This window comes from Schistocerca serialis, chromosome 5 (genome assembly GCF_023864345.2).
Source record: "Schistocerca serialis cubense isolate TAMUIC-IGC-003099 chromosome 5, iqSchSeri2.2, whole genome shotgun sequence".
Lineage (NCBI taxonomy): Eukaryota > Metazoa > Arthropoda > Insecta > Orthoptera > Acrididae > Schistocerca > Schistocerca serialis.
In genome coordinates, this window is record NC_064642.1 from 491,584,443 (window position 1) to 491,610,695 (window position 26,253).

The 26,253-nt window shown below is 37.4% G+C and overlaps 1 long non-coding RNA gene across 2 annotated transcripts in view; it reads right to left on the reverse strand.

The window, feature by feature from the left end:
- The window catches only part of LOC126480785 (uncharacterized), a 38,752-nt gene extending 21,895 nt beyond the window's left edge, over positions 1 to 16,857 (reverse strand). The window contains exons 1-2 of one of the 2 annotated variants that reach the window (XR_007587466.1): positions 16,708 to 16,857; positions 14,845 to 14,936 (exon numbers count right to left, since the gene is read on the reverse strand). This is a non-coding gene — a long non-coding RNA (uncharacterized LOC126480785). The remainder of the gene's footprint in view (positions 1 to 14,844; positions 14,937 to 16,707) is intronic. The other variant, XR_007587467.1, reaches the window with a different exon arrangement.
- Between the last annotated feature and the right edge of the window lie 9,396 nt (positions 16,858 to 26,253).

Genomic DNA, 26,253 nt, shown 5'->3' on the forward strand with positions numbered 1-26,253 from the left:
TGTGCTCAGCAGATCAGTACTGACAACCTTGGTTTCGGAAAGTGTCTTCAAGTTAGGTGCCTAATCTCACAGCAGAGCACAAAAAGTGTTCCTTCAAAGTGTTTCGTCAAAGTGTTCGTGCACAACAGCCACATTCATTTTATGAAAATGGGTTCAAGAAATTACCTCTCTCTGGGGAAAAATGTATATCTCACTGAGGAGACTATACAGAAAAATAAGTTCATATGTATGAATTTTTCTGAAGCTTAAATAAAAATTCCTGTTTATATTTGATTCAGCCTCATTCTTTCAGCGCGCAGGCGCCCACACCCACACCCACACATCCACCCACACACACACACACACACACACACACACACACACACACACACACACACACAGAGAGAGAGAGAGAGAGAGAGAGAGAGAGAGAGAGAGAGAGAGAGAGATTGGCAACTATGGGTGGGGTCATGAGTAGCAAAGTCTTAGGTCAGATATGCTGCAAGACTGGAGTGTAGGCTTGACCAGAATTGTCTGCATTCCAGTGTCTGCCAACATTAGCTTGCAGACAATACTGTGTTTACTTCTATGAGAGCAAAAGTAACATATGGAATTAATGACTGAATCTGGGGCAGTCTTATATATTGACATGTTAGATTTATTAACACATTGTTGTTAACTACTTATGATTTTCAGTGACCAAAGTAATTGTTATGGAGCATTTGTCTTTTAATGATTCAGCAGTTCCCTATGGGCGCTGTGCTGAGTTTTATCTCAGTGTGTTACACTAATGTTAATCCTAGTACTACCAACAGAAGACAGTATAATCCTAACTTTCATAACTCAATGTTCCCTCTTCAGAGAGAAAATAAAGATTGATGGGGGAAGACTGGAAAGGCAGGGCAGGTTTCTCAGACTTTATGCTGAGAGGGACCCATGTGTTTTAAGAAAGTGGAGGAAGAAAAGGGCAAATGTAAAGGAGAAGGTATTAGAGAAAAAGTAGGTCAAAGAAAATACATTTGGTAAACATTATAACAGACTTAGAGCAGAGATGATAGAACAGACAGAATAGGAAGCAAAGATGGATTACAAGAGGAAGAGAAATGAAAGGTGAAAAACAATACTGCAATAACTAGAAGCATAAAATGCAATTGACTTATGGGAATTTAGAGGTAATCTTCATATTATTGATGAGTCGGTTGGTGTTACATTGAATGTTTGAAAATGAATATATGGGTTTTAAGGCTTTATGACATTTACTACAATCAACTTACATTTATAAATAATACATCAAGTGAAAGAGCAACTATTTTGTTTGTTTGCCTGTGCACAAAGTGAGAAGTATGGAACAACCACAAGTGACAAAAGAATGTGTTGAATGAGTGAATCTTTCACACGTACCCCCAAGAAATCGGTTCAGAATGATAGTCCTGAATTAGCAGTTCCAGTGGCATCTGTGTGGAGACCTTTAAGGAGATGCTTACAACGTTTGCAGTTGTTACAAGCTCTAAAGCCTACAGACTAAATTTTACATGCAAATGAAATGTTGCTGCAAGACAATGAAGATTTTTGGATCATGTCATCTTCAGTGATGAATAACATTTCACCTAAGTGCAAATGTGAAAACACACAATGTGCACGTCTGATGACAGAAAATCCTCATGAAATGGTACACTAGCAATGATGCTTCCCTAAATTGAAAATTTTTATGCTCTGTCCCAGCAGAATGTTTATGGGCCTTTTTGGTGATGCAACTGGTGTTTCTTATCATGATGCGCTAGATGTGTGCTCTTTCCTCAATTGGGAGAAGCTGAACCACAGAACTTTATTGGACAGCAACATGGTATGCTGCCTCAGTGGTATAACTCAGTGCTAGACTGGTTAAACGGCATTGTACCGGCCTGCTGGATGGTCGCGAGGGGCCAGATGACAGAGCTTGTTTTGCGTGATCTCCATGTTCACACATGATCTGATGCCATGTGATTTCTATCTTTGAGACTTCATAAAGGATCGTGTGTATGTGTATCTGTTACCAGCTGATATATCCAACTTTAGAAACAGCAGTGTTGCAACAGTTACTCCAGACACACTGATCAAGGTTAGGAAAGAACTCTCCTATTGACTCAGTGTGAGATGCTTGGTGCTCACATTGAACACTTGTAAGTAAAACTGTTTGAGTTGCTCTCACTCTTTATGTATTATTTATAATTGTAAATTGAATTTAATAAATGCTACAAAGCCTTGAACCCCATAGATTCATTTTGACACACATTGCGTACTAGGCAGAAAGCAGATACTCTGAAAAAATCTGATGCTCTTCCTCTTATACTGCTCAGCTATTGTTTTTACATACTTCTTCATACTAGCAGTTATTCAATTTTGTTGCTTCCACAGACTGCTATCAGCAGTCCATACCCTAACAAAGTCACAAAAATAATGTGTTTGATATGAACATTTGTGTTGATCAGAATTTACTTTCTTAAGTCCAAATATTCTGATAAATTATAAGCGTAATGACCAAAGAGGTACCCTTGTACTTTGTTTTTTAAATCTGAGGATTTTAAGTTTTTGCGTAATGTCAGCTTTTGCACCAGGACATAAAACTCAGTTGTACCCATATAACCGACATAGGGATGATTACTGTGTATGTAAATTACTTTTACATCCAGTACTGAGTTTGTGAATTGCACAGTTCATCCTAAGTTCACTCTGTTATTAACCAAAAATGCCGTTGCTATATAAGTGTAAGAATTCTTGGGTTGTGGAAGAGATCTCTGCAAGATGTTAGAGTCTCAACTTTACGTGATATTCTGAATGGTCATTTCCAAACAATAAACACTTTTTTGATCCAAAAGATTTTACCATATGATAGTACTGAATAAAAGTATGCAGGTCGAGGCAATGTTTTAGAATGCTGCATCAGCTGGCATGTGATCAGTGGCTGGCCTCATGGTTCCCAAAAAGTTACTTACATTCTGAGTCACCTGTGAAAAAGTGCATTATACACATCTCCAAATTAGCTTTGGAGGGGACTCAGAAATTGTCATGGAAATAAAATTGAAGTGGAATTTATTTTATGGATTCATTTATAGCATGATACATAAAGTTCAGATTGATAGGTAGCTGCTTTTTGAAACACAGCTGCAAATTAAGTTTGCCACTTCACAACCAGCTTTTGAAGCTTCCTGGTTCTTGTCATGAGTAGATATTTTCTCTGTAACTACTCACTCTATGAGTATCACTGATGAACTTCGGTGTAAAGCCTTTGGAGTGAGAGCCATTGGTCTTTGGAAAACTTTGAAGATTCAGTTTTGGACGGCAGAGTTTTGCTCCAGTGACAACTATTTGCTGTATCTTCTACTCTAGTTAGTCCTGTGATGAATTCTATACTACAACACACCTTACGATTTATCCACATTTTATGACAACTACTAGGAGAACTAAACACAGTTTTCAGCTACCCAAACTCTATGATGAGTGGAAAGGTTGTAGAAACACTGTAGAAAAGAAAAAATGTATCTTTTGTGGAAGCTATGAATGATCTTTTGGACAGAACTCATTCAGAGACGTTGAATCACTTGAGAAACAGAAGAGGATATGAATTTCTTAACGCTTTACTGCCAAAAATAATGAATGACCTCCATCATTTGTATAGATCAAAAACTAAAACACAAGCAAGAAAGACTACTGTAATCCATTTCAGTGGGAACTGCCGGGAGAAAAATTACTGTTGAAGAAATGGAACAACATTTAGCCATTCACCTGCTTAGAACGTCTAAAACTGTTGATCCAACATCAACCAACAAAACTAGTGATTCTGATGATGATAACAAATAGTTATGTCATTGTTTAGCAAAGTTTGCCAATACTAATAACTGCACCAGCAGTTTCTTCAGTTTCAAGTCAAGTTACTTTGCATCTTTTTACTCCTGGTCTTAACCATAAAGATTACCACGTGTTAATGCTGCACTGAGATGGAAAGCTGCTCCAAGCACTCACAGTTGCTAAAAAGGTTTGTAGATTGGAGACATCTCCAGACAAGGAGTAATTGCTAGGTGTCCGTAATATCTCAACATGGTCAGGAGAAGAAGAAGCCTTTGCTGCTTATCAAACAGTGAAGAAGCGAGGCATAACCAACATAATTCAGGAATTTTATTGTGATGCAACAGCACACTACTGAATGGTGCCTGTACAAATCTAGAAAAATTGTTTAATTGGACCTGTTCCACATTGCTGTCATCACATCCCTGAGTTAGTTTTGAGGGACTCTTTCAACTCATTCACAGTGTTGCTTCTGGTACTGACTTAACACTTTTCAAAAGATTTAGAGATACCTAGATGACACTCAACAAGGTGGTTTACATGACCGGTAACAATGAAGTACCTGATAATGTCCACTCTACTATTCTTGAGCACCACCTTTCCAGTCAGAAACAACAATCAGAATTTTTTTGGGATCACTGTGGAAGGCTTGAAGGTGGAAGTGTCGGAGATTCGGGAAATACCTTCTGTCAGTTAATTACTGCCGTTCATCACTACAGTGATAAGAGTTTTTATCTATAAGGTTCATGATCAAGTGAGATCTATCTTAAGGTTGTGAAAAGGTGTTCTTTCTTCCACTGCAAGAGTTGCGTTATTGGGAAGCAATCAAAGGAAGATGAGTGAAGCCAGATTGGAGGCAAAGAATTCAGGGAAGATAACCAGGGGTTGATCAGTTGGAAGTGGGTCACAGTTAGACAGAGGCATGAACTGGGTAAGGCAAGCTTTTAGTCAGTTTAGATTGGAGGAGTTAGTGGCAGAAAAAAGATTTCCACTGTAGTGACTGCAGAACGAAAGTTGATCTTTGATGGCTCCAGTAGTGATGATGAGCTATCGCTTGCCCTCTATGCTGGAGGTCTTACTAAGTCCTCCTCAGATAGTCATTATCCTTCAAACTTAGTCTACTAACAGATCTGTCCTGTACAGGGTGAGTCACTAACTATTGCCACCTGGAATAACTCTGATAGTACTATGTACTGTAGTTGTTTATTGTTTCACTATGTACGAGAGAGAGAATTGTCAGAGCATGTGCTCTTATAAGTGCTGAAGTGATAAGGAATATCACTCAATCCATGATAAGAAGATTGCAGCACTACATTGATACCAATGGTCATCACTTCAAACATCTTCTGTTAATGGACATTAATGTCACCTTTCTGACCATCATTGACCTTCAAAGACCTTACTAGTTATGCATCATTGGTTTTGTCCCAATAGCCATTATCAGAAAATAAGTACCAAACTATAGGGTCCCATTTAAAAAAACAAAGTTGACCTTCATATTTCTGACAAGGCTCCACCTAGCCACAAAAAACCAACATCATATTATGGCCCCCGTTGCCCCATGCAACTTTTGTCCCACAAACTTTACCGCTCCTATCATACTTTCAGAGTGATTCTTGGTGGCAATAGGTAGTAACCCACACTGTATATGCACATACATGTAGCCCTGCAACCACACTCATGACCCAGCTACAAAGAGCATCTCTGTCATTACCCAGTATTGCCCCGGACAGAAACAACTTAACTGTATACTTTGTCAGGGCTTCTACAGCTCTTATGGTATAAGGAGGAAAGCAGCAGACATCATTAAATCGTTTTTGTAAAATAGAAATCAGTGTGTAGAAATAAAGCAAAAAGTGAAAAATAATATTACAAGTGTCTTTTCAAATTATGAAATTGTTAAAGATGGAGTTCCCCAAGGATCTGTCCCTGGTCCACTACTTTTCATTTTGTATGTAAATGATATGACCAAATCAGTATCCGATAGTGTAGTCATCTAGCAGATGACACTTCAATTGTTGTTACCAGTTCTACAACAGATGACCTGCAAGAGAAGGCTTCGCTAAGTATGAAAAGTTAGATTAGATTAGATTTACTTTCATTCCAATTGATCTGTAGTGGGGAGGTCCTCCAGGATGTGGAACATGTAAGAAAAACAACAATACATGACAAATATTTACAACTAAAACAAAAAAGCTAATGTACCATTCCACAGGACCCAAGAGGAATGATCATCATTTTTTAATGAACACTATATGAAAGTCATTTTACAAATACTAATGCACTGAATTTAAAATAAAAAAGTTTTTTTATTTATTTATAAGGTAATAAACATGTAACACACACACACACACACACACACACACACACACACAGATATTAAGCTTTTTATGGCTGCTGGCAAGTTATTGAAAATGTGTGTTCCTGAATAATGCACACCTTTTTGTACAAGACTAAGTGACTTTGAATTCTTGTGAAGATTATTCTTATTTCTAGTATTGATTCCATGAATTGAGCTGTTGGTTTGAAAAAGTGATATATATCTTAATGACAAATTTCATTAAGGAATAAATATATTGAGAAGCAGTAGTTAGTATCCCTAGTTCCCTAAACAGGCTTCTGCAGGATGTTCTTGAGTTCACACCACATATAACTCTTACTGCACATTTTTGTTCCCGGAAAACTTTAGCTTGGCTTGATGAATTACCCCAAAAAATAATCCCATATGACATTATGGAATGAAAGCATAGTATGCCAGCTTTTTCATTTTTATATCCCCTGAGTCTGACAAAATTCGCATTGCAAACAGAGATTTGTTAAGACGCTTCAGCAGTTCTGTGGTGTGCTCCTCCCAGTTGAATTTATTATCAAGCTGTAATCCCAAGAATTTAACACTGTCTACTTCTTCTATCTTCTTGTCATTGTATGTTAGACATATACTCGTGGGACACCCCTTACAAGTTCTGAACTGCATGTAGTGTGTTTTTTCAAAGTTTAGTGACAAAGAATTGGCTAGGAACCAGTGATTAATGTCCACAAATATTTTATTAGCTGATCTTTCTAAGATTACGCTTGATTTGCTATTTATTGCAATGTTTGTATCATCGGCAAACAAAACGAACTTGGCATCTGGTAATGTTACTGATGAAAGGTCATTGATATACACAAGAAAAAGTAAGGGCCCTAAAATGGAACCTTGTGGGACCCCACATGTAATTAGTTCCCAGTTGGATGATGCCTGATAGCTTGATACATGTCTCTTTCCTAATAACACCCATTGTTTCCTGCCAGAGATATAAGATTTGAACCATTTTGCAGCATTTCCTGTTACACTATAATACTCTAATTTACTTAAAAGGATATTGTGATTTACACAGTCAAATGCCTTTGACGGATCACAAAATATACCAGTTCCCTGCAATTTTTTGTCTAATGAATTAAGCACATTTTCACTGTAAGTGTAGATAGCCTACACAATATCAGAACCTTTTAGAAATCCAAACTGTGACTTTGACAGTATATTATTTGAGATAAGATGGTTATAAAGCCGACTGTACATTACTTTTTCGAAAATTTTTGAGAATACTGGCAACAGTGAAATTGGACAGAAATTTGATGCTATTTCTTTATCTCCCTTCTTCAACAGTGGCTTAACTTCAGCATATTTCAGCCATTCAGGAAATATTCCACTGATAAATGACTGGTTACACAGATAGATTAATATGTTACTTAGCTCACAATCACATTCTTTAATTAACTTTGTTGATATTTCATCATACCCACTACATGTTTTTGATTTTAAAGATTTTATGATGGATATTATTTCTGTTGGGGTAGTGAGGGTCAAATTCATATTATGGAAGTTGCTTGAAATTTCTGGTGTGAGGTATTCCATAGCAGCATCTACCGAACCCGACAACCCCATCTTTTCGCTAACAGTTATAAAATGTTTATTAAAAAGTTCTGCAACACTATACACATCTGCCACCAATGTATCATTTACTCTTAATGCTATTTGTTCCTCTTCATGTCTGGTTCTACTGGTCTCCTCCTTCACTATATCCCATATTGTCTTTATTTTGTTATCTGATATGACTATCTTTCCCTTGTAATATATTTGCTTTGACATCCGTATTAAAGTCTTTCATATTTTGCAGTATTTCTTGTAATGTGCTATAGCATCAACGTCGGGACTGTTTCGGATTGACAGATACAGTCTTCTTTTTGTTTTACAAGATACCCCTATTCCTCAAGTAATCCATGGCTTTTTTGTAGACTTTGCTCTAACCTTGATAAGTGTTGGGGGAAAACAGTGTTCGAATAAGGTAAGCACATTATTAGCAAAAGTGTTATATTTTTCTTTCATACCATGAGCACTGTAAACATCAGTCCAGTGAATGTCTCTGAGGAGTGTCCTAAAATAATCAATTTTTGGCTTATTGATTACCCTCTTGAGCTCAGATTTAACAGATTTTATATCCTGTTCAATATTAACATTTAGCAGAAGGAACTGCATGTCATGGTCTGAGAGGCTATTGACTATTGGTTTTGTAATATAATTTTGTTCGTTGGACTTTTCTATAAAGATATTATCAATGGCTGTTTGTGAGCAAGTGGCTACCCTAGTGGGGAACTTTACAGTGGGAATTAAGTTGAATGATAGTGTTATTAACTCAAATAAGTTCTTATTGGGAGAGTCTTTAAGAAAATCTACATTGAAATCACCAACAACCACTATTTATTTGTTTTTGGTTGTTAAATGGGCCAGTACAGCTTCAAGGTGGTTTACTGATCAAGTCCAAGATGGCCGCCGAGTAAGTGACGCCAGAAACCATTTCCAGAAAGTTAAGTGATTTAGACAGGAATATAATTTAGTTTAACGCCGTCAACAAATTAAATACGTGCATTAGTGTATCGTTTAGTCTTGCCATTAAAGGTTTGACTTTTCTTTGCGTATTTTTTTAGAAAACACGAAAAGATCGTAACTTCGCGAAGTCGCGCTTAGGCTTAAATTTTGTAAACGTGTTTGTTTCTTGTTTCATGGTAATTTAACTAGTTTCTCGGTAACAAATAAGTAAACTACCGTAAATAGCGTATAACTTCATTGTTTTTATACAGATTTCAGAAAAACAGCGTAACTTTATATCAGAAACTTGCCTATATACATTTGTTTTATAGGCCTAATTCTCGTAACGTTTTTGGAGAATCAAAGTTAAAGTATCTCGTTTAATTGTCCTTTTTTTCATTCCATCGAGTGAAATATATAATAAATAGCGTATACCTTCATTGTTTTAATACAGATCTCAGAAAAACAGCGGAATTTTAAATCAGAAACTTGCTTATATACATTCGTGAATAGGCTTAATTCTTGTAACGTCTTTTTTGATTTTCGGTAACTTAACTGATTTATTCTAGCTAAAGTATTATTTTTGCCATGAGTGAGAAGTGCCTGACATGCCGTAGAATTGTTAGTTCCGGGGTTTGGTGTGATGGATGCAGTAGTTTTTTTCACTGGGGGGACTGCAGTGGCGTGGGTGTTGGGAAAGTGGATCAGGCTCATCAGTGGTTATGTAGGATTTGCAGCAGAGATAGGAAGATAGTGGAACAGGAGGGGAAAATTGCTGCCCTTCAGGCTGAGCTAGATCAGGCTAGGGAAGATCTGGACAGGTTAAGGAGGGAGAAGGGCAAAGAGAGGTGGGAAGTGGCAACAGGTAGCAGAAGGAACAGGCCTAGAACTAAGTCTGACAGTTTTGTGGTGAATGTCAAAAATAAGTTTGACCTGTTGCTTCAGTTAGAAACTGATGAGCCTCAAGCAGAGGTAGGTGTAGACAGGACACAACAAACTTTCAATAGGAAATTGAAAAAGAATGTAGGAAAGTCATTGAAAAGGAAGAAAGTTTTGTTGTTAGGCAGTTCTCATGCCAGAGGTGTAGGCCAACTTCTGCAGGAGGAATTAGGACCAGAATACCAGGTCACAAATTTTTTCAAACCAAGTGCTAGTCTGGATCAGGTGACAGAGGATTTAGGTTCACTCTGTAAAGGATTTACCAGGGAAGACACCGTGGTTATTGTGGGAGGGCCAGGGAACAGCATCAACAGAGATCCTGGGTACAGTATAGAGTGTGACCTGGTAAAGAATGCGTCGGCATCGAGACACACCAATGTTGAATTTGTATCTGTCCTGAGACGCCATGACCGGCCTCATTTGAACTCTTCTGTTGGGAGAGTTAATTTGGAGTTGGAACGGCTGCTTGGGTCAGGTGCGGGGGCTCATATTGGTGTGGTTCCTGTTGATGATCTCAGTAGGTGGGACTATACCAGGCACGGCCTACATCTCAACAGGAAAGGGAAGGGGAAACTGGCTGGGGTAATAGCAGGAAATTTAAGGGGGGGAGGCACTGCCATGAATGGTAAAATACCAGTGGTTACAGGTGTTGGAGCAGCACCTTTTTTAGGATAGGTAAGACAGAAAGATGTCAAGTTCTACGAGAGGTCAGGATTGAAACAAATCTTCAGTTTAGGAAAGAAATTAAACAGCACAATTCTAGCACATTGGATCACCAATCACAGCTATCAATTATAAATTTTCACCAATCACCAGAAATTTTATCTCCACCAAGTTGTATCTCAGTCCTAGGTAACTGCATTGATGAATTAAAGTCACCCAACCCAGTTGACATAATCTGCCTCTCTGAACACCGTGTGACCACTGGTATAGGAACTAGGCCTAAGCACAATGAGAAACTCAGACAGGAGAGTACTGCAAATGTTAGAATAAGGAAAGGTTCTCAGAAAAGTATAATTAAAAATAATGTAAGTATATTTCATCAAAATATTGGGAGTTTAAAGAATAAAGTAGATGAGCTTCTGGTTTGTTTAGAAGATTTAGAAGCTGAGAATGAAATAGATGTACTATGCCTGTCTGAGCATCACATTGTTACTGATATGGATAAGGTAAATGTAAGTGGATATAAGCTCTCTGCACATGTAATGAGAGAAAATATGGAGAAAGGAGGAGTTGTCATATATGTCAAAAGTTATCATTGTGCAAAAAGTATAGAAACAAAAAAGTTTTGTGTAGAGAAACATATAGAAGCATGTGCCTGTGAGCTTAAATTAAATAAAGGCACATTTATAATTGTAACTGTATATAGGTCCCCATCAGGAAATTTTCATCTATTTCTGAAAAATTTGGACTCCTTGTTGTGCTATCTATCAGACAGGGGGAAGCAAATTATTATTTGTGGGGACTTCAATGTAGATTCTCTGAAAGAGGGTAATAGGAAAAATTACCTTGAAGTATTACTTGGTTCTTTCAATTTGACACCCGTTATTGATTTTCCTACTCGGGTGGTAAAGGATAGCAGCTCACTGATAGATAACTTCTTTATAGACCAAGATAAGTTTAACCAGATAAATGCTCAGCCTGTTGAGACTGGTCTTTCTGATCATGGTGCACAGCTAGTTACAATATATGACATAGCTCCATTCATCAATACTAAACAGTCCTCCAAAGTAGTACGTTCAGTCAACGATTTAACAATTGCAAATTTCAGGGAAAGCCTACAGCAGATAGACTGGGATGAGGTGTACCATGAACCTGGTGCCAATTTAAAATATAATTTATTTCATGACATTTTTGTAAATGCATTTGAAAACTGCTTCCCCAAGAAAATAGTTAAATATACTCGTAAGAAACCTTGTAACAAACCATGGCTTACTAAGGGTATAAAAATATCTTGTAACCGGAAAAGGGAAATGTATCTGACAGCAAGAAAGAGTAGTGACCCGGAAACTATCAAAAATTATAAAAACCACTGTGTTATATTAAGAAAAGTTATTAAAAAATCCAGGAGTATGTGTATCATGTCTGAAATCAGCAACTCTGATAATAAAATTAAAACAATTTGGAATATTATTAAAAGAGAAACAGGTCAACCAAGAGCAGAGGAAGACAGTATTACCATCAAATTGAATGAAAACTTTACGAACAAAAAGTCAGAAGTTGAAAATATTTTTAATAATCATTTTCTAAATGTTGTGGATATAGTAGGATCCAGGTGTTCATTAGAAGATGCTAGGCTGTTAATGGAAGAGGCCATACCTATGCAATTTGATACAATTGAAATCTCACCCACTTCTCCCTCTGAAATTAGGAAAATAATAAACTTGCTTAAAAGCAAAAACTCACATGGAATTGATGGCATTTCCAGCAAAATACTAAAAGCTTGTTCTCAACAGATAAGTAAGATTCTCAGCCACCTGTGTAATAGCTCTCTGGAACAGGGCATTTTCCCTGATAGACTGAAATATGCTATTGTTATACCTTTGCATAAAAAGGGGGATAGATCTGATGTCACCAATTACCGTCCAATCTCCCTTCTAACAGCTTTATCCAAAATTTTTGAGAAAGTAATGTATTCAAGAGTAGCTTCACATATCTGTAAAAATGAAGTACTAACAAAATGTCAGTTTGGTTTCCAGAAAGGTTTTTCAACAGAAAATGCCATATATGCTTTCACCAGTCAAATTTTGAATGATCTGAATGACCGAACACCACCCATTGGGATTTTTTGTGATCTCTCAAAGGCTTTTGATTGTGTAAATCATGAAATTCTGCTAGACAAGCTCAAGTATTGTGGCATGAGTGGGACAGTGCACAAATGGTTTAATTCGTACCTAACTGGAAGAGTGCAGAAAGTTGAAATAAGTAGTTCTCGTAACATGCAAAGATCAGCACATTCCTCAAACTGGGGAACTATCAAGAATGGGGTTCCACAAGGGTCAGTCTTGGGTCCTTTGTTGTTCTTATTATATATTAATGACTTGCCATTCTATATTCATGAAGAGGCAAAGTTAGTTCTCTTTGCTGATGATACAAGTATAGTAATCACACCTGACAAACAAGAATTAACTGATGAAATTGTCAATACTGTCTTTCAGAAAATTACTAAGTGGTTCCTTGTAAACGGACTCTCACTGAATTTTGATAAGACACAGTACATACAGTTCCGTACAGTGAATGGTATGACGCCATTAATAAATATAGACCTTAATCAGAAGCATATAGCTAAGGTAGAATATTCCAAATTTTTAGGTGTGTCCATTGATGAGAGATTAAATTGGAAGAAACACATTGATGATCTGATGAAACGTTTGAGTTCAGCTACTTATGCAATAAGGGTCATTGCAAATTTTGGTGATAAACATCTTAGTAAATTAGCTTACTACGCCTATTTTCACTCATTGCTTTCATATGGCATCATATTTTGGGGTAATTCATCACTGAGGAATAAAGTATTTATTGCACAAAAGCGTGTAAGCAGAATAATAGCTGGAGTCCACCCAAGATCATCCTGCAGACATTTATTTAAGGATCTAGGGATATTCACAGTAGCTTCTCAGTATATATATTCTCTTATGAAATTTGTTATTAACAACCAAACCCAATTCAAAAGTAATAGCAGTGTGCATAACTACAATACTAGGAGAAAGGTTGATCTTCACTATTCAAGATTAAATCTAACTTTGGCACAGAAAGGGGTGAATTATACTGGCATTAAAGTCTTTGGTCACTTACCAAATAGTATCAAAAGTCTGACAGATAACCAACAAGTATTTAAGAAGAAATTAAAAGAATTTCTGAATGACAACTCCTTCTACTCCATAGAGGAATTTTTAGATATAAATTAAGGAAAAAAAAGAAAAAAATATTAAAAAAAAATAAATAAATAAATTAAAAAAAAATAAAGTTGTTATATTAACTTAAGTATGTTGTTAAATTAACCTAATTATGTCATGTATTGGAAAATTTGACTCGTTCCACATCATTACGAAATATCGTATTCATGATCCATGGAACTAGTATTAATCTAATCTAATCTTACAAACAGATTAAAGTTACCTGCAGGTGCTCGATATACACTTAATATTATGAAGGATTTTTTGTGAAATTCTAATTCTGTTGCACATGCTTCCATATGCTGTTCTAGGCAACATTTATGAATGTCTATGTTCTTAAATTTATGACAGTTCCTAATGAATGTGGCAATTCCTCCTTTCTCCATTTCTTATCTACAAAAGTGAGATGCTAACCTAAACCCTGTAACACTTAAAAGTTCTATAACAGTGGTCACATGATGTTCAGAGAGGCAGATTATGTCAGCTGGGTTTGATGACTCTAATTCATCTATGCAGATAGTTAATTCATTAATTTTATTTCTCAGTCCTCGAATATTTTGATGCAATAAAGATAACTGACATTTCACATTGACTGAGTTAAAATTTGGTAGAGTTATAATATCTGCTGACTGTTGAAAATTCTTAACCAATAGCTGTTTATGCTGATGTAATAAGCTGGAATTATGTTTTTTGATTTCTTTCTCAAACTTAAGGTTTGTCTCAATTCTAACCTCTCTTAAAATTTGCTTTCTTTCTGTCCTCCCTACCCTAAAAAAGGGTCTTTTCTGAACCCTATAACCACTGGTATTTTACCACTCATGACAGTGCCTCCCCCCTTTAACTTTCCTGCTATTTCCCCAGCCAATTTACCCTTCCCCTTCCTGTTGAGTTGAAGGCCATGCCTAGTATAATCCCACCTACTGAAAGAATCAACAGGAACCACACCATTGTGTGACCCTGCACCTGACATAAGCAGCCGTTCCAGCTCCAAATTAACTCTCTTCACAGAAGAGTTCAAATGAGGTCGGTCATGGCGCCCAAGAACAGATACAAACTCAACACCAGTATGCTTCAATGCTGATGCAATCTTTGCCAGGTCACACTCTATACTGTACCCAGGATCTCTGTCAATACTGTTACCTGCCCCACCCACTATAACCTTGGTGTCTTCCTTGGTGAAATCTCTGCAAAGTGGTCCTAAATCCTCTGTCACCTGCTCCAGACCAGCACTAGGTATAAAAAAATTGGTGACCTGGTATTCCGATCCCAGTTCATCCTGCAAAAGTTGGCCAACACCTCTTCCATGGGAACTACCTAACAACAACACTTTCTTTCTCTTTACTGATTTCCTTACATTCTTACTTTTCAACTTGCTGCTGAAAGTTTGTTGTGCCCTGTCTACACCTGCAACTGCTTGAGGCTCACCAGCTTCTAACTGAAGCAACAGGTCAAATCTGGAAAGTGGAAACAACTACTTCAGGGAAAACAATCTCTTTATAAATGGAACCAAAACAACATATATACAGATACATGCAAACAAACAACACACTTTGGACAACATCACAGTCAGGCTTGGAGACCTAGAACTGAAGGATAAAGACAGCTACAAATTTCTAGGTGTAACAGTGGATAGGCATATGACATAGGAGAATCACATAACTAACTTGAGCAGCAAAATAGGTTCAAGCATATTTCTCATGAAAAAAAGTCAAAGTTAGTAAACAGACACGCACTACAAACAATGTACTATGGACTAGTCCATTCACACCTCACATATGGCATTCTGGCATGGGGAAATGTGCACACACAAAGGGTATTACGATTACAAAAGAGAGCCGTAAGATGCATCGCAAAAGTATCACCAAGAGAACCCTCCAGAAATAAATTCAGGGAACTAAAATTTTAACAGTAGCATCAATATAATATATATATGAAACAATTATCTACTTAAAAACTAGCTACACTGCATTGCTAAATGGTGAATATCACGAACATAATACAAGAATAAAAAATGACTATCATATAGAAGGAAGCAGACTAAAATTAACAGACAAAGAACCTGTAAATGCTGGGTGCATACTGTACAACAGTTTACGACAATTTATAAAGATGGTAGAAGGTATGTCTCTTTTTAAAAGAAAATTAAGAGACATCTGATCAATATCTGCCCCCACAGTGTAAAAGAAAATCTTGAAATAAAAGATTAAATAATGTGTATGTATCATGGAGGTAGAATAAGGGGAGATGGCGCTACAGATTTACGCTGTACGTTGTTTTGAAGCCAGTGGGTGGGGCCTGCCGCCATCTTGGATCCCCCAAAACATTAGCAGACGAGTGTTTACAATTCTTTCATGTTCGTTATTTCTGTCGTGTGCACGCGATATTTATTTTATATAGTAAATGTTACACTGTTTTAGTGAACAACACAGCATAAGGAACGCAACTTCAATCGTTTTTCTGGTCTTAAATGCATATTCGATGCGGTAATACGACACCAAAATATGAAGCTTCTGGCCTCAGTACTGTAATTTCTTTTTGTTTATACAACGAATAACCGAGAAGAGAAGTATGTGCTGTGAAAAGCGTGCTTTCATAATCCATTTCTGTTCACTTTCATTGTGTGTATGCCGATAATTGATAAAGCCAGAACTCCAAAACAATGATTGATAGTTTACAGGCACCGATTCGTATTCGTTGCATTTTCAAATGTTCAGGTTTGCAAGAAACTTGCCTTATTTCCTTTGGTGTCCCATAGATGTATGCAGGGACGATATAAACAAGCCAGCTGTCATGTCAACAAAGTGAAAGGTTCGTTAAATTACGAAGGAAAAGAACGGAATTTAAGATTGTCAGGCCCATCGTAGTTTACACATCTACTTTGTTTTTAAATTGTACCTACCAAGTGACATTCAGTGTGGCAAATAACAGCACTTTACAGGTTAACACGACAACACAGTGATTAATATAATGATCTAAGTAGCCTGGACATTGATACGGAACTTTGCTTTAACAAATATGTAAACCTTTAAGTACTCGTAATTTAACCACTGTAACATGTGTTCCACAGATTTTACTTAAGATTTAATTAACTACATGAAGTTACACTACTTTTATATTAAATTATCGCATTTTAAAACATTAGCCTACATTTCCAGGATATTTATTGCCAGGACATTTCAGTTACTTGGGAATAACCAAACAATGAAAACCAAGTGTATTGCTCACCTCCAGAGAGTTCTTCGCATTGGACTGATAGGAAATCTAAAGTCAAATCACAGAAATAAAACCATACTGTATTACTTCACAGTGCATCAGAATTTCAAGTATATATAAGAAAATAGCGATTAAATAAGTCCACTTAGGCATGAAATGTGATTTGTTTAAACTTTAGACTACAATCAGAACGATTAGTACACCAGTAAGCGACGCAAGCCGGCATTTTTTTATCAAAACACTTCACGACTACACGAAATCAAACTACCAGAAGCGAATGTTTTGGGGTAGCTAACATGGCGGATCTTGACTTGGGTCGGCTTCAAGTTTGTGACGTCATGACAACTCCTCTTATTTTTACCTCCATGGTATGTATACATTTTTTACAGTCTCAAAGATGGCGGAAAGTGTAGATGTAGTGTGTTAGCTCCGCAAATGTGAACAAAAACAGTGGTAAAAAGTGTGCAAAATGTAAAAAACATTTATAGTGAAGAGAAATGTGTTACGTGCCATATGATTGTAAAAATATCAGAAGAAAGGATGGGAAAATCGACAAATTTCGTTAGCGCAATCGCTAGTATAGCGTCCACATCGTCTTCCGATCAACCTCGTGGTGAACATTATCGTGTATACCACAGTCTAACATAACAGTCGCGACACTTCGCCTTTATTTTGTTGCTACAGCGCCCCAAGCGGCCGGTAGGTTGAACTGTGAGTTCGGCGCGATCGTGAAAGCGAATAGTGATTGTTTATTTTGATTTATACAATGGTTTTTACCATCGGGACGTTTGTAGCGCAATAAATTGCAGCAACAACAGGAAGAAGACACCACAGCTGTCTTTTTTTAGGTTTCCTAAGGATCCTGGGAGGTATATACCACCACATTACTAAACTGTATCGTCGGGATTCACTTGCAAACTATATGTTTCGTTTTAGGAGTAGAAAATGGCTAGTTAATAGCAGACAAGAAGACCTTATGAAGAAAGACCCAGTTTACCTGTATAATAATATTAGCTTTTGTTCGCTACATTTCGAACAAAACCGGTTCATGAACGCAGACAATAACAAACTCGTTTGGAATGCAGTACCCACACTGTTTGACATTCCAAATAAACCCCCTCAGCTGACGATGAAGAAGAAACTGCCACAAAGATCCGACAGTCAATCTAAAGCTGTAAAACAGTCCTGCGACACAGAACCAGCCAATTCGACTCTCCATGTATCAGTGCTAGAGTCGTGTGAATCAACAACACAGACCTGCTTTGACGATGAAGTGGTTAAATTAAGTGTAGCTGTTCGTGTCTTACAAAAGCGTGTGAAGTGTCAGAATGCCCAGAAGCGAAACTATTACGGGACAAGGAAAGTGCCTACAGACAGAATGTTCGAAAATTATTCAAATATTTGGTTTTTCGTGAAATGTAATGTAATGAGCTCATTATAGTGTTTTCAGCATATGTCTCCCACTATTTGGCAGTTGCTTGTCCCACTTAGAATAATATAAAGATGAAGGTCGTACTTGTGGCAACAGGAGACAATGACAAACACAGTAAGCTTACAGAACGATAAACGAGCTGTCGATCGCTTTTGCATGTAGAGGTACATGTCTGTGTGTTTATATTCTTTTGATATCAACGTGGTAAGCTGCAATTCTGTCCAATGACACAATGTTTCTTCACGAATGTGTTGTAGCTTGCCACTCTATTCATGGTTTTTGTCCATACTTGCGCATATTTTAGAATCATTTTTAGAAACGTATATGCCTTCTGATACCACACAAACTCTTGGAGGCAAGAAAATAACTCCAATAAATCGGAAATTACGTAGGAAATGGATGCAAACAAACATTATGTTTACGACGCGTCTGACGTTCACCTTACCCGTCGCTTGGAGCGCTAGTGTCGCTCCATCTGTCAAACAGCAACAACTTTTACAGCAGTGAGTGTCGCGACCGTTATGTTAGACTGGTGTATACTCGGACAAGTGCTACTGCAACAAGCGAGCGGCGAAAGGTATTATGTGTGTTAAATGCAAAACTTTACACCATTACAGATGTGCAAGTGCTAATCCGAAGCAAATATTCTGGACTTGTCGGGAATGTTTTGTAGACGACACAAAAAAAAAAAAAAAAAAAAAAACTGAGAAGTGCAGAATGCGAAAGTGAAGTGATTGCAATGTTGCTAACTGAGGTCGGCATTTTAAAACGTAAATATGACGCCTTAACACAAGAAGACCTACAGCCTGATGTTGTTGTCTTCAGTCCTGAGACTGGTTTGATGCAGCTCTCCGTGCTACTCTATCCTGTGCAAGCTTCTTCATCTCCCAGTACCTACTGCAACCTACATCCTTCTGAATCTGCTTAGTGTATTCATCTCTTGGTCTCCCTCTACGATTTTTACCCTCCTCGCTGCCCTCCAATGCTAAATTTGTGATCCGTTGATGCCTCAAAACATGTCCTACCAACCGATCCCTTCTTCTAGTCAAGTTGTGCCACAAACTTCTCTTCTCCCCAATCCTATTCAATACCACCTCATTAGTTACGTGATATACCCACCTTATCTTCAGCATTCTTCTGTAGCACCATATTTCGAAAGCTTCTATTCTCTTCTTGTCCAAACTAGTTATCGTCCATGTTTCACTTCCATACATGGCTACACTCCATACAAATACTTTCAGAAACGACTTCCTTACACTTAAATCTATACTCGATGTTAACAAATTTCTCTTCTTCAGAAACGATTCCTTGCCATTGCCAGTCTACATTTTATATCCTCTCTACTTCGACCATCATCAGTTATTTTACTCCCTAAATATCAAAACTCCTTTACTACTTTAAGTGTCTCATTTCCTAATCTAATTCCCTCAGCATCACCCGATTTAATTTGACTACATTCCATTATCCTCGTTTTGCTTTTGTTGATGTTCATCTTATATCCTCGTTTCAAGACACTGTCCATTCCGTTCAACTGCTCTTCCAAGTCCTTTGCTGTCTCTGACAGAATTACAATGTCATCGGCGAACCTCAAAGTTTTTACTTCTTTTCCATGAATTTTAATACCTACACCGAATTTATCTTTTGTTTCCTTTACTGCTCGCTCAATATACAGATTGAATAACATCGGGGAGAGGCTACAACCCTGTCTCACTCCTTTCCCAACCACTGCTTCCCTTTCATGCCCCTCGACTCTTATAACTGCCATCTGGTTTCTGTACAAATTGTAAATAGCCTTTCGCTCCCTGTATTTTACCCCTGCCACCTTCAGAATTTGAAAGAGAGTATTCCAGTCAACATTGTCAAAAGCTTTCTCTAAGTCTACAAATGCTAGAAACGTAGGTTTGCCTTTCCTTAATCTATCTTCTAAGATAAGTCGTATGGTCAGTATTGCCTCACGTGTTCCAGTGTTTCTACGGAATCCAAACTGATTTTCCCGAGGTCCATTTCTACCAGTTTTTCCATTCGCCTGTAAAGAATTCGCTTTAGTATTTTGCAGCTGTGACTTATTAAACTGATAGTTCGGTAATTTTCACATCTGTCAACACCTGCTTTCTTTGGGATTGGAATTATTATATTCTTCTTGAAGTCTGAGGGTATTTCGCCTGTCTCATACATCTTGCTCACCAAATGGTAGAGTTTTGTCATGACTGGCTCTCCCAAGGCCATCAGTAGTTCTAATGGAATGTTGTCTACTCCCAGGGCCTTGTTTCGACTCAGGTCTTTCAGTGCTCTGTCAAACTCTTCACGCAGTATCTTATCTCCCATTTCATCTTCATCTACATCCTCTTCCATTTCCATAATATTGTCCTCAAGTACATCGCCCTTGTATAAACCCTCTATATACTCCTTTCACCTTTCTGCCTTCCCTTCTTTGCTTAGAACTGGGTTTCCATCTGAGCTCTTGATATTCGTACAAGTGGTTCTCTTCTCTCCAAAGGTCTCTTTAATTTTCCTGTAGGCAGTATCTAGCCTACCCCTAGTGAGACAAGCCTCTACATCCTTACATTTGTCCTCTAGCCATCCCTGCTTAGCCATTTTACACTTCCTGTCGATCTCATTTTTGTTTTTGCCTGCTTCATTTACTGCATTTTTATATTTTCTCCTTTCATCAATTAAATTCAACATTTCTTCTGTTACCCAAGGATTTCTATTAGCCTTCATCTTTTTACCTACATGATCGTCTGCTGCCTTCACTACTTCATCCCTCAGAGCTACCCATTCTTCTTCTACTGTATTTCTTTCCCCCATTCCTGTCAATTGTTCCCTTATGCTCTCCCTGAAACTCTGTACGACCTCTGGTTCTTTCAGTTTATCCAGGTCCCATCTCCTTAAATTCCCACCTTTTTGCAGTTTCTTCAGTTTCAATCTGCAGTTCATAACCAATAGATTGTGGTCAGAGTCCACATCTGCCCCTGGAAATGTCTTACAATTTAAAACCTGGTTTCTAAATCTCTGTCTTACCATTATATAATCTATCTGATACCTTTTAGTATCGCCAGGATTCTTCCAGGTATACAACCTTCTTTTATGATTCTTAAACCAAGTGTTAGCTATGATTAAGTTATGCTCTGTGCAAAATTCTACAAGGCGGCTTCCTCTTTCATTTCTTCCCCCCAATCCATATTCACCTACTATGTTTCCTTCTCTCCCTTTTCCTACTGACGAATTCCAGTCACCCATGACTATTAAATTTTCGTCTCCCTTCACTACCTGAATAATTTCTTTTATCTCGTCATACATTTCATCTATTTCTTCATCATCTGCAGAGCTAGTTGGCATATAAACTTGTACTACTATAGTAGGCATGGGCTTTGTGTCTATCTTGGCCACAATAATGCGTTCACTATGCTGTTTGTAGTAGCTAACCTGCACTCCTATTTTTTTATTCATTATTAAACCTACTCCTGCATTACCCCTTTTTGATTTTGTATTTATAACCCTGTAATCACCTGACCAAAAGTCTTGTTCCTCCTTCCACCGAACTTCACTAATTCCCACTATATCTAACTTTAACCTATCCATTTCCCTTTTTAAATTTTCTAACCTACCTGCCCGATTAAGGGATCTGACATTCCACGCTCCGATCCGTAGAACGCCAGTTTTCTTTCTCCTGATAGCGACGTCCTCTTGAGTAGTCCCCGCCCGGAGATCCGAATGGGGGACTATTTTACCTCCGGAATATTTTACCCAAGAGGACGCCATCATCATTTAATCATACAGTAAAGCTGCATGTCCTCGGGAAAAATTACGGCTGTAGTTTCCCCTTGCTTTCAGCCGTTCGCAGTACCAGCACAGCAAGGCCGTTTTGGTTAATGTTACAAGGCCAGATCAGTCAATCATTCAGACTGTTGCCCCTGCAACTACTGAAAAGGCTGCTGCCCCTCTTCAGGAACCACACGTTTGTCTGGCCTCTCAACAGATACCCCTCCGTTGTGGTTGCACCTACGGTACGGGGGGACAGCCTGATATATTAAAATATAAAAACGACTGGAAGAAGCAAAAATAATAATTAAGTTCATTAACTAATGAACTACAAAGACAGGCCTCACATTGAAAACACTCTGAGGTCGATGAATTTCAACAGAAAATGCGTACCAGCGAAGCGAAAATCTGTGCCCAAGTGAAATATTTGTCTCCAAGAATAAATAAGAAATCTTCAGGAAATCTCACTGAGTTAAATATCTACTCAGATAGCCAGGGACACGGACTGGCGGAAGTACTACGAAACCGTTACGATCTGAAAGTATGCAGTCATGTGAAACCAGGAGCACCAATGCGGGAAATTATTAGGGACGTTTTACTGGACAAACAAGACAACAAAAATCGTCATGTTGTATTAATTGAAGGAGCAAATGACGTTTATTGTAACGAGTTAGCTAAAGCTATTATCAGTCTCCAAAGTGCCCTCAGTTCGATAGAGAACCAAAATGTAACTGTTATTGGTATACTACATAGGCATGACCTCATATCTGCTTCATGTGTGAACACCGAAATTAAGGAAGCAAATAAACAGATACAAACAGCGTGTAAAGTGTACCCAAACATAAGATTTCTATCAGTCGATTTCCTGGATAGATGCAGCTTTACAAAACATGGCATGCACCTGAATAGAAGAGGCAAGTCATCTCTCTGCAAAGCACAGAAACATATAAAAAACAGAGTATCTATGAGTCAGTACCAGCCATTGTAATGAACTACCAATACATTACTGAAAGCAACCATGCACAAAGTGAATCTGTCTTCGAGACAACAACTAAAGCAGCTGCAGAACCACAAATTGCGACAGCATCACGATCAAATTCAGTAACAACTGCAGCACCAGCAACATCTGAACCAGCTCAAGCAACAAGACCAATAACAGCAGCAGCGCAAGCAACAGAAGCAGAAATGGTGTCAACAACAACAAAAAATGGTTCAAATGGCTCTGAGCATTATGGGACTTAACATCTTTGGTCATCAGTCCCCTAGAACTTAGAACTATTTAAACCGAATGAACCTAAGGACATCACACAACACCCAGTCATCACGTGTCAACAACAACTGTAGCAGTTCCACTGCAGTCACTGGTAGAAAATAGGACGGAAACCACAGTGAGTATTGTATCACCACCTCCATCCTACGCCAAAGTGTTATCAAGTGCCTCCACTAAGCCTGCCCACATAAACAATGTAACATGTGAAACAAATAGGAACCTTGAGAAACAGACAACAAAAATGTCACCTCCATTAGCAGATAAGAAGACAGAAACCTCAGTAAGTATTGTATCATCTCCATCCCATAGTGAAGTGTTATCTAGTGCATCAAATCAGCCATCCCACACTAATGTGTTATCATGTAGGCCTATATCAAATCCCCCATGCCAGATAAATTATGCAGGAAGTGAAATAAAAAAGTCTGCCACCTGAGCCTCAAACAGAACCAAAAAAATACCACAGAGAAGTAATGATTTTTTATGGCCTTCCACAAGAAAGTTCAGCCGCTATCGAAACATAACACCATCACCACACCAAACATGAGGACCAGTGAAAGGCAAACCACCATGTGTGCATCCAATTGGGCCCAAGACACCATGCATCTTCCCTCTTGCTGTGAAAAATCAATATTATTCATGCATATAAATATTAGATCTATGAAATATAAAGCTGATAAACTTGGTGTTGTACTGAATGGAAACAATATAATAGTTTTGTGTATTAATGAACACTTGTTAAGAGAAGAAGAGATAAAACTGTATGTACCACCCTGTTTTAATTTAATTACAAGTTACCGCAGACCCAGTGAAGGTTACTACCAACATTAAAAGTCACAGTTATTTCAATATACCATTCTCCTGATAGTGATTCCGATCGATTTGTTGAGTGTTTAGATAAACTTATTCACTGTACAGAAAAATATACCAAACACAAGACAGTAATTTTAGGAGATTTAAATTTTGATGTAAGGTAAAAAACACCCAAAAATATTAATTTGCTTAACATGCTAAGATCCCATAATCTCTTCTGTGCAAATTATAGTCCCACAAGACAACTTTCTTGTCTCGACAATTTTATTACAAATATACATAAAGACGATTTTGAATTGAAACTCCTTAATGTCGACCACCTGACAGATCACAAAGGTATATGGGTAAAACTAACAATTAATGAAACAATGGAAGATTGTGAACCAATCTGGTATGTCAGGTTGTTAAATGATAAAAGCATAAATAGCTTCAGGAATAAGCCGAAGGTACTAAACTGGAATAATATAATATATGCTTCCAACAATGTTGAGGAGGCTTGTAGCAGGTTTGTTAGTACTCTATCTGTAATTTTCAATACCTCCTGTCCAGTGGTTACCAAATGAAACAAAACTGTGGCAAGAAAGCATGGTTGAACTACTCCACGTAGGTGGTTCACACCATATTTACAGAAGCATATTAATTGTTTTGATATGCTATGATAAGGTAAAAAATGGTAGTGTTAATAATGCATCGTATGTTAGCCTCAAGAGACACTATAGATCACAAATCAGATTAGCAAAATGTAGAGCAAATGATAACTTCATCAAAAACTCCAATAATAAGTGTAAGGCTGTGTGGAGGGTCATTAAAGCAGAATTAGGTACAGGTAGTCATAGTGTAAAAGTTACAACCGATGTTAATGTCACCCCAGATGAATGTAACCTCTTTTTTATCAATGATGATACAACTTTCATCAATTCAGGGAAGGACATAAATAAACTGAAGGAGCAAAGTAAAGATTTTCTCAGATTATCCAGTATGTGGTTTGAAGCCAATGAGTTAGCTATTAACTATGAAAAGACTGTAAATATATCCTTCAGCTTATCCAATGCTGATATTGAGTACACTTCTACCAAACTTCTTGCCATATACTTAGATACTAAATTAACCTGGCAGAGTCACATAGACAACATATCTCAAAAGCTTTCACAAGTTATCTATCCACTGAAAAAATTACGCACCTGTGTTTCTAAAAGCCTGCTGATTAATTCCTATTGTGCTTTCTATCACTGCCATATTAGCTATGGTATTCTTCTATGGTTTTTTTTTTTCAGAAGAAAGCCATGAGAAGCATCTCTGGGATTACCAAAAATAACATATCATTTAGGTCATACTTCAAAGAATTACAGATAATGACAGTCCCTTCTCTTTTTATATACAGCTGCCTTTTGTACATAAAAGAAAACTTTAACAGTTACAACCTCAGGCAGTCCGTTCATAATCATAACATTCGTCAAGCATTTAAGATAGACATACCAACAACTCGACTCAAGAAAACACAAGACAGTTATGAATACAGGAAATAAGGCATTTCAACACATTACCTGTGCATGCACATTGTGTCTCTTTTATCATATTTAAAAGTAAGACTAAAAAATGGCTGAAAGATGAAGCTTTTTACAGTGTTAAAGAATTAGAAAACTCTTCAAAAATAGACCTGACTTACGAAACAACTTGCAACTCTGTTTGTACCTCTTCCTAATGTTTTTTTGTCTCTGTAGTTCCACATTTAACTGTTGAACATGTGGAGAAATCCTTATGTATGAAATGTATTCTTTTATTATGCACATTCTTTAAAATGCACACTTTAGTTATGTGGGATATCTTTATGTATCAAATGTATTCCTTTATTATGTATGTTCTTTTAAAATGTATACTTAAGCTTTGTGTGATCCCTCACAATAGTTATATTTCTTAATATGTAAATTGTACATTACTCATGACGAGATCGATTACATGTAAATGTTTAAAGATGGATAAATAAATAAATAATGTACTTTAATGACATTTTCTGTGAATATTCTATAAAATATATGTATATGTACTACCTTTTTGTAACTAGCTATGTTTATTCAAGATTTATGAAAAATGAAGTGTCCAATATCATTATAAGAAATGATCCACAGTCAAATAAATAAATAAAAAAAAACACTTTGTTACATGGTGAAATATCTATCCTGTGCACCTACCCACTGCATCCTATTACGTTACTATCAAAGGCATTTCCTATCTCTCCAGTTAGAGGGCCATTTGTGAAAGCAGTCTTTACATGTACCAGCTTTGT